The following is a 10,208-nucleotide window of genomic DNA, read 5'->3' as shown; positions in this document are numbered from 1 at the left end:
AGATAGAATTTTCTACTTCTTTCATTTAAAAAAATATCTCCTTCACTCTAAAATTCATTGTTCTCTGTAGCTCAGTAAATTCTGGAAAAGAGAGAGCAACCCTTAGGCTCACCTAAACTTTAAGGTTAGCAGTTTCAAAACTTTATGATGTGGAAGCAATATTACATCTACAAGGTTTTGTGCATCTTTATTATTTGGTTTATTGTCCTCTAATATTTTCTATTCTGCGTCTTATCTCTCTGCATGAAAATCATACATCACTTACTCATTAACGTTCAAGATGCAAAAAACAATAAATAAATGCTTTGGCAATGAATTAACACATTTACTTTGAATTCGATGTTATTGTAATAACATTTTCCCAATAATAACATTACACTATTCTCTGACAATCATTTTAAAATGCTTTGAAATAGCACACTGAACACAATTAATATGCATATTTAAAGCATGTTTATGAAAATAAAGTAAAATAAAGCACAGTATAGTGTACTTTGTATGTAAATTAAAAATGAAAATGTCACAATCATTGCTGTTTCTATTAATAGTGCTTGAATTTATTTTGAAACTATACATACTTGATAAGAAATCATCTTGTAAGCATTTTATCTTTCTTTTTTTTTTAATTTTATTTTGAAGGTAATAAAAATATGACAGAACAAGACAGAGCAAAGCCAATTGAGACAATGCTGTGAAACTGGCACAGAACTTCACAGCAGGATACCACTAATAGGTACCAGATAACAGTAATAGATACCAGAGTATATCTCATTATCTTCACAATACTTGTCCAATCAGTTAGGTATAGTGAAATCAAACCAAAAATAAGACATTATAAAACCAATTGAAAGAGAATATTGAATAAAGCAAAACAATAATCATAACAAAAAACAAAACAGTGAAAACAACATTTGCCTTTGAACAGAAGATAGAAGGAAATCCCTCATATTTGGTATATTGCATAGGGTCATCCTCCCCAAGAGATGCTCAGACCTCTGTCCCCCCTTGCTGACAGGCCGGTGGGAGGTAGTGAGGATGGGATGTTTGATTCTCAGCCCATGCACTGGTAGGTTCATGTGAGCTGCTGACTGGTTCTCCACCTGGCTCCTGCCAGGGGCGCTTACCTAGAGGGCAGGCCAATTGCTTTCTTGTTTAGATCCCTAAGTTGCACCGTGGCCTGACCTCAGAAGCCACTAACTGGTTCTGCATTTTTTCTTTCTATTGTCTTTGATTTACTATTACATCTTAGTCATTTGTCATATCTTAATCTACATTTTTTCAGGGGCAATATTTAAGGCTTACATGAACATTCAATTGCATGTTTTTTCATCTGATTTCAGTATTTGAGTAACTTTCTTTTGATTTAATAATGATCTCAGCTATTTCTTTATCCGGGGTTTTATTTCACAAATTCCTTTTCTATAAGAGCTTCTTTTTAAATGGGAAAACTGTACAAATTTTGAGCAACTGATTCTGTTATTCTTTTGAATAGTCTGTCATTACGGTAATACAATAAGAGCATTTATATTCATGGCCTCTAGACGATTAACTTCTTTAAAAACACTCAATTTAATTAAAGAAGCATCTATTGTTTATCATATGGTTAACATAGGCCATCAAAGTTTGTATTATTCATTATATCTCTCAGATCTCTTATCTGTATCCTGAAAACTGTTTCTCTTTATTCAGGAGCATTATTGGATGTTTGACTGGTTGTTAACAGATGGTGTGTGATGATATATAATGGCCTGACAAACTTTCCTCACTTGATCCTCCATGGATCAATAGGGAAACTGAAGTAGTATAGTTACTATTTTTTTTTTTTATTCAGGGGTCTTTCACAAACCATCCACACATGACTCTGTTCCTGATCTGCTTGGTTCTAACTGCATAGATGGGGTTGAACTTTGGAGGGACCAGTAGGCAGAAATTAGCAAACATGATGTGTACCAACTGGGGCATGTGACAGGCAAAGCAATGTGGAACATAGTGTAGGTTGGGACTTTCATTCCCCTGTATCACCAGTGAGTGTCTACTGGCTCCATTGGACTCTCTTACTTTGTATTTTTATTGGAAATATTGCTTTAATCAGTTGGTTTTGTTGCTGAAAGCAATGATGATATAAAAGGCAAATGATGTCATATCTTGCCAAAGTAAAGTTATATAGATTGTAGATTGTGAAAACACAATCTAAAAATAAAGTATCTCAAAATAAGATACAGAGTAGGTGCGATTCAGATTCCCCATGGAGGGTGTTTAGTAAGGTGACTTGCCTGTCTCTCTAGGTCTCTCTGGAGAACACCAGTGGACCTATTATTATCTTCTTTTCAGCAGGAAGTTCAGTGGTCACAATCTCTGAATCAGAGAGTTCCAGGGAATCTGAAACTTTTGCACACTGCATTTTGCTTTATGCTTCAGATTTTTGGAGATTCAGTCCCACTATTTGCAAAGAGCAAAAGTGCCTGAGGCTCAGGAATCACTCACCATGAAGTCTGTTCAATACCTATCCATGTGCAACATGACCATAGAACTTCCAGTAAGCTTTTGGGATTCAGCTTTTGGAAGAAAGTTATAATGAGTCTATTTAAAGAGCTACGCTTATCCTGTCCTTTCCCCAAAGTGTTAGTTCTCTCTTTCCTCCCCTGTCCCACTATCTCATAGTAGTCTTAGAGTTCCCTGAGAATGGGCCCTGTGGTTGGAAATACTGACTCCTAAATTTCCTTTATCCTTTGTCTACATGAATGCAAAGGGAGATTATTTGAATGTATGTGCAAACTGGAGTATGATTGAGATTAGATTTGTAAGTTTTCTTTTCCACTATTGGAATTTATTGATTCATTCTTTTTTTAAAAAATTCATTTCATTACTACACTTTTGCAGTTCATGCAGTTCATATGTACTTATCACAGCTGGTTAATTTTTTAAAATCCCATTCTCCTTCCCTGCCTCTGATTCCGTCCTCCAATTCTCTTATACCATTTTTCATTCTTAGTGGTTTTATTAATCTTAGATCATGTAATGGCATCTGATACTTACATTAATGATATTATTAGTTTTTTTAACATGACATATCTTTAGTCTCTGCATTTATTTTTGTTATTTGAATTTCTCCTTTCTGGTTAATTATTTTTAGCTTACAAATGAAAGAAAGAATATGTGCTATTTGTGTTTCTGTACTAGTTTTATTTCACTCAACATAATCCTTTTCTATTCCTTCCATTGTCCCAATGTGTTGATGACAAGGAGTCTTTAACCCATGTGTCTACCAGTTTTTGTTATAGCATTATCCACAATAACTGCAAGATAGGAAAACTCAAGTGTCCATCATCAGATATATGGATGAATATGATACAGTTTATGCACACCATGGAATGCTATTTTGATCCGGCCTGCAGATCAACAAGTTCAGAACTCCTGGAGGGGAAACGGGGATTAAATAAAAGACATGGGGGAGACAAAAAGAGACGAAGGCAAGTCGAAATAATCCGATCAAGCTTCCGGTTTATTCAGAAAATAATCACACCTTTTATAGGCTAAGGGCGGGAGCTGGGACAGGAAGAGGTTAAACAGATGAATACAACAGGGTTACCATCACATCCGGATAAGTGACGTAAGCAGAAGAGGATTATGCTTAATGTAGGCAGACACAGTGCCCATAGGAGAGAGAGAGAGAGACATCGAGGCAGCAATGCCTGTCACTCGGCTCCCTACACTATTTGACTGAAAAGGAATTAATTTTTGAAATGATACAACATGTATAAAGGTGAAGGTAGTTTACTAAATGATAAACGTCAAGCATATGAAAAAAATTGTATGATACTACTTAGATGAAATACATTATAAATAGGTAGAGGCATTAGGTTGATTAGTAATTAGTAGGGGCTGCAAATCAAAGTTAGGGATTAAAGTTAGGGGTAAATCAAAGTTAGGGATTAATCATTGGAGATTTCCAATTAGAGCAATGAAAAAAATTTTGTATACAGTTAGTGGTGATATTTTCATAGCATTATGAAGTTAATCATCATCACAAACTCATGCTTTGTAAATGATTTAAATGGGAACATTTAATATATTTTACCACAGTTTAAAATCATAATTTAACATACCTCAATATATCATATCTCATTGAATTATAAATTTTAAGTGAGTGAAATTAGAATAAGTCAATTATATTTTTTATTAAGATATGAAGTTTAAAACCAGTATGAAAAGAGAAACAAAACAAACAATAGATGTGCTGATGAATGTGCCTGATGGTTGGTACAGAGTAAAGATATTTGAGATGAGTTCCTGATGATAAAACTCTGGGGAATTGTGTCAGCTTATCAGACCCTTTATATTAGATAGGTGCACCCCTTGCCAGAATTTCAAAAATCTTTCCATGCACATGTAACTAGCATAAAAGTAGCATTTATATAAATATGACAAAATGATTACATATGTTGAATCAAGATACATGGCCTCAGTAATTCATAAGAGTTTTACTATTCATGCATTAGTTAACAATAAATTTAAGGACAAAGAAAGCTACTCACATGCAAATGGATATTCATTTTAGTCAGCAATGTATGAACATATGCTTAAACACTGAAAAACATTACAATACACACATACATTTTTATGCACATTGCTACCAAACAATATACATACTCACATAGACATATAAACACAAGTTTACATTCACTAAAAGAAGTACTTTGAGGTTGGCATTTAAACAAAAAAATATATAATTCTATATGTACATAAATTTAAGAGAGGTAGAAATAACAAATGTTCATGACTATAATCAATGCATTTGTGAATATGCAGTGACACATTGCATGTATTTCCATGAAAAGTCATATAGAAACAAAGACTTTTCATGTGCATAAATGAACTTTTCACTAAAATAATTATTTTTGGAAATTCTTACTGGTAATGCTTAAATGAACCCCTAGCCATCACACACAATCACAGTGTGCAAATAAAATCATTTTTTATCAATATATTTAAGCAGACAAGTTGTAATTCCTATGTTTTCAACTACGTGTATATTCATCAGATATTCAAACATATCTTCATTCTTCAGTACATGAATGTATATATGTATGTAAAATGTAAGATAAAATAGAAATAATATATATCATAAACATATATTGATTACATCTTACATTTCAAAAACTGTTAAGACATTTTTCTTCAAATGTAATAAATTACAACAAAACAAATAAATACTATTTCAACTAAAATTTTGCTTTCTGTAAATTTAATTTTATGAATTCCATATCAAAGGTGAAGACATTGCTGTTAAGAGACATTTACAAAAAGTTCATTTATTATCAAGATTAGCTGCCATGTGGAAAACAAATGACTGAAAGTATTTTAGGAGAGGGCACACAAATTATAATTGAAATGGAAATTTGATTTGGTGTAATGGAAAAACACAAGTAGTCACCTGGAGATGATAGCTATTATGAAAACAAAATAGCTCAGTATAATTTGTATACAGGTTTAATCCAGTTACATCCTTCATCAAAGCCTCACTGCTGTTTAACAGAATAGCATTGAAGAGTGTGGGTCGGAAATGATCTGTGCTTGCACCAAAGTGCTTTAATATTACAATGGGATTAACTATGGGTGATGCTGTAGAATGCAGAGCATCAGCTCCTGGGATAAGGTAGGCGGTAAGATAAAGCTGTGCAGAAAGAAATGGCTAAGTGTCTCCAAGGCAGTGATTGCTACTTTGTGTTTGAGAGACACCTATTTGTGTCCACATTAACTCTGATTTTAAAAAGACAGACATCACTGCTGTTGAACAACTGAAGACAGATGGCATATCTCCTAGATAAATCACTTAGCAAAGTAAGAGAATGAACTAGAGATACCAGTTCATTCACCTTAAACTGTGCTTTATGATGGTACCATAAAGTGTTTGTTATAAACTTGCTCCATATTTTAAAGTTGGGTTGACCACACACACATACACAATTGATAAAGAAAAATATACATATTCATAAACACACATAAAATGTTTATAATCATAGAAATATTTATAAGCAGCTATTTATTAAATAAGTTGGCATTAAAACAAAATATACATTTTTACTCAAATACACATTCAAGAGTACAAACATAATGTGTTTAGTCTCTTGGAGGAGTGCATTTATCAATGTGTACTAATAATATACAGGAACTCCTATTGAAAGAAACTCCCACTGGAAACAAAAGAATATGTACACACATATTTATTTTTATTAAGTATACACTCATATTTACAAATCTAAATATTATGCTGTTAATCTTTTGCTACCTCATAGGAGTGCATTCATAAAACACACTTGATCATTTTTTACAAACCTGATAGAAAAATGGTAACTTCATCCCTTTGTATGTACACATACTCACTTACTAGATGTTCCCCAACATGCCCTTACTGTGTTGCACATAAACGGAATTTATAGACACACACAATACAGAAGACACAAAGAAACAAGTTATACTTATTTCTTGTGTGACTGTGTCACATAAAACATAAAGTATTAGGTTGTTTTCTCCTAATACATGGACTGTGACAACAAAGAAAAGAAAATCTTTTTTCACCTAAATTTTTGGATTTTATAAATTTAATTTATGCTTTAAAAGTTAAAACAGAGGCATTATTGCCACAAGCCACTTACAAATTCTGAACAATATTTTCTTGTAGGGGATAAAATTTTATTCGTTACTTTATTCATTACTCTGTCACTTAAAATCATATAACTAAGACATCTAAAGGGATGGAGTATGATCTACTTCATTTTTAGTAGCAAGAAGCATTGGTGATAATGAACTGACGACACCAGTAACACATTGATGGTAGATATTATAAAATAACTGGTTCAATATAATTTGGGTCTAGAACTAATGTTGGCTTCTGCTAAGTTTAAGAACATGGAATGGAATGGAATGGAATGGAATGGAATGGAATGGAATGGAATGGAATGGAATGGAATGGAATAGAATAGAATAGAATAGAATAGAATAGAATAGAATAGAAATCAATTATAACATCTGAAGATGACAAAAACTATCTGTAGACAGTAAATGATTACATAAGATGTAGGTCCTAAAAATTGGTGATAATTTGCCTTATTCTTGGTATCCAGTTTTTGTCTGGGATTTGAACATGGGGCAACAGTCACTTCTGTATTTGGTTGTATTTACATGATTTCTCATGCTTTCAAGAAAGGATAGTGTGAGACTCAGCTTTGCCGCAAAGAAACTGAGGGGAAACACCAGACTATTATCATGGGAAAATCAGTGCTTCCTAACGGAAAGGAGAGATGACCATTGACTTTTTAAGGTACTTAGATTCCACCATTCAAAATTATGACCTAAGTATGTTTATACAATAATAGAATTAATACAATTTGAACACGTTGCTCATCCATAAGTTTGATCAGTGTTTATTACAAATAGTTTCTTTCTTCTTAAACACAGTGTTCAATTTCAGTCTTTGATCACTATCTGTCTAAGACTTTTACTAATTCTAGTACTTCAGGTTGCTTCATAGCCCTTGCTTTTGTACCTGGAGAACTTTTCCTTCTCTTAATTTTTTCATCTTGGGAATCAATTTAATCTTACAGGGAGCATGCTATCAACTCCTAAAGATCTCCCGATATATTGTTCTGATCAGCATTGTAGGAAAGAGTGGTGACCAAAACCACTGGAGTGACTCAAAAGGAGACATTTAAATGCTTAGTGTGTGAAATTAAAGGAAATTATTTTAACAACCATTAAAATTCCTAGAGACTTTCCCACAGTCTCTATATACATGTCTTGACGTAGCATCCTGAGACTTATTAAATAAACCATGCTAATATAAATGAGTTAAAATTAAATAAAATATAATTTTTGAAAGTTGAAAAATAAAGTGCAATTGATACAAATCTATTACACTTTGTTGCTATAATTAGAAATTGGATGTATTTTGAATACATCCTATTGGATGTACTTGTACAGAATTTAAAGACTCTAGCTTATGAGCAACTGTTCTTTCTTTTCTTTTACATTTACTATTGCATCTTGATCGTTTGTTGTGTCTTCATAAACTAGTCACAAGTATAATAGTTAAGTGGCACACGGATATTCAAGTGCTTTACCTGGTTTCAATATAGTATATGAATAACTTTTGACTTTGTTTTTATAAATAATGATTTGTGATGTGTCATTGTGCATAATTTTATTTCACAAATTCAGTTTCTATAGAAAGATTCCCAGAAGGACAAAATAAGAAAATTTTAACTGGTTGGTGCTAGTCTGTGGTCTTTTTTAAATAGTCTATCAAATTATGCTGCCACTTGTGGTATATTAAAATGGTTTATTTATCAGATTCACTAGAAGATAATCTTATTTAAAAATATTCAGTGACTTAATGAATGAAATCTATTGTTGTTTGTGATGGTGAACGCAGACCACAAAAGTTTTCATTGTCCACCATTACTCTTACATGTTTTATCTGGGTATCGTGGAAATTATTTCTCCTTCAATACTCAGTTATTTCAAATTACTGGCTCTTGGCTAATTATTTACAGAGGTGGTTTTATGATGATGTGTAAAGACCTGGCAAACTTTCTTGATTATGTCTATAGATCAATAAGGCAAATCCAGTAGTGTTGATTCTATTTCCTTTAATTTAGACATCTTTTTCATAGCATGCTCGCAAAACCCTGTCCCTGACCTGCTTTGTCCTAACTCCATAGATGATGGGATTGAGCATGGGTGGCACCAGGAGGTAGACATTAGCAAACATGATGTGTACCACTCGAGGCACATGATGGCCAAAGCGATGGGTGAGGAAGGTAAAAAGGGCTGGGATATACAGGGCCAAGATAACACAGATATGAGAAGTGCATGTGCCAAAAGCCTTGAAGCGGGCTTCACCTGAGGGCAACTGTAGAACAGCTCTCAAAATCATCACATAAGATACACTGATGACGAGAATGTCAAAGCCAACCACAGAGAAGGCCACAAAGAGCCCATAAGCACGGTTGACTCTGGTATCAGTACACAGCAATTTTAGCACAGCCATGTGCTCACAGTATGACTGGGGAATGACCCTGTTGGGGCAGAAGGGCATTCTGGAGATCATGAGGCAGAAGGGGCTCACCAACAACAGCCCTCTCAGCATCACAGCTACTCCTAGTTTTACCACCACGGTTGTAGTCAGGATACTAGAGTGTCTCAGTGGGGAGCAGATGGCCACATAGCAGTCCAAGGCCATTGCCATGGGCACCCCAGACTCCACAGAAGCAAAGGCATGGATGAAGAATACCTGGATGAGGCAGGCATGAATTTCAATCTCATTAGCATGAGACCAGAGTATGGCCAACATTTTAGGCTGGGTAGAGGAGGACAAAATCAGATCAGATGTAGCCAACATGGCTAGAAAGAGGTACATGGGCTCATGAAGGGTGTTGTCAGTTCTGATTATATGTAGGATGGTGATATTGCCAACAACAGCCATCACATACATGAAACAAACAGAAATGCTATCCAAGACTGGAAGTTCTCCAGATCTGTAATTCCTAGAAGGATGAAGGACATTGGATGTGCAGAGCTGTTCCTTGATGTGGACATACATGGATGAATATTATGTTCTTTCTTTGCAAAGCAATCCATTTTCTGCAGATGATATGAATCAAAACAATCATTTATTAATATTTTTTCAGATTGCATTATTGGGTGATAGAAAAATAAATATAATAATGTACTCTAGTTAATTTAATTCTTACAATAAATAATTTTTCTGGCATAAAATAATGTTGCTAATTATTTTTATTAATATTATGCCATTTAAATTGGGGTAATATGTAAGATGATAGCATAAGTATTTTTGTGGAATAGTAGTATATTTAAAAATGGTTTCTAAGAAAACTACCATAATAAATAATGTCTTTCTAATCTTTAGAGCTAAGAATCAATCAACTAATATATTTATAGGTCATTTTGTCCTGCTACTAGGTAAGGTGGGTACATTTTCAGGATATAAAGGCAGCAAGGTTAGAGTCTATAAGCACATATATATGAGGTTGTGTTATCTTTGATTCTAGGGTGATTAAGAAGGGGATTTTTACTAGAAGAACTGAACAATATACATCTGTAGTTGAATATACTGTCTGTAGTATACAACCTCTCCCAAGTCAGAGGCAAACAAAAGCTCAGATCATGAATATTTTTGGTTCTGTGGT

The 10,208-nt window shown here is 33.7% G+C and overlaps 1 pseudogene; it reads right to left on the bottom strand.

Annotated features, from left to right (window-relative positions):
- Positions 1-8,653: 8,653 nt before the first annotated feature.
- LOC100725683 (olfactory receptor 52R1-like) lies at positions 8,654-9,597 on the bottom strand (annotated as a pseudogene).
- Between the last annotated feature and the right edge of the window lie 611 nt (positions 9,598-10,208).

This window comes from Cavia porcellus, unplaced genomic scaffold (assembly GCF_034190915.1).
Source record: "Cavia porcellus strain 051 isolate PalLab524CR breed Dunkin Hartley unplaced genomic scaffold, mCavPor4.1 scaffold_9, whole genome shotgun sequence".
Taxonomy (NCBI): domain Eukaryota; kingdom Metazoa; phylum Chordata; class Mammalia; order Rodentia; family Caviidae; genus Cavia; species Cavia porcellus.
This window is presented reverse-complemented; position numbering and strand designations above follow the sequence as displayed.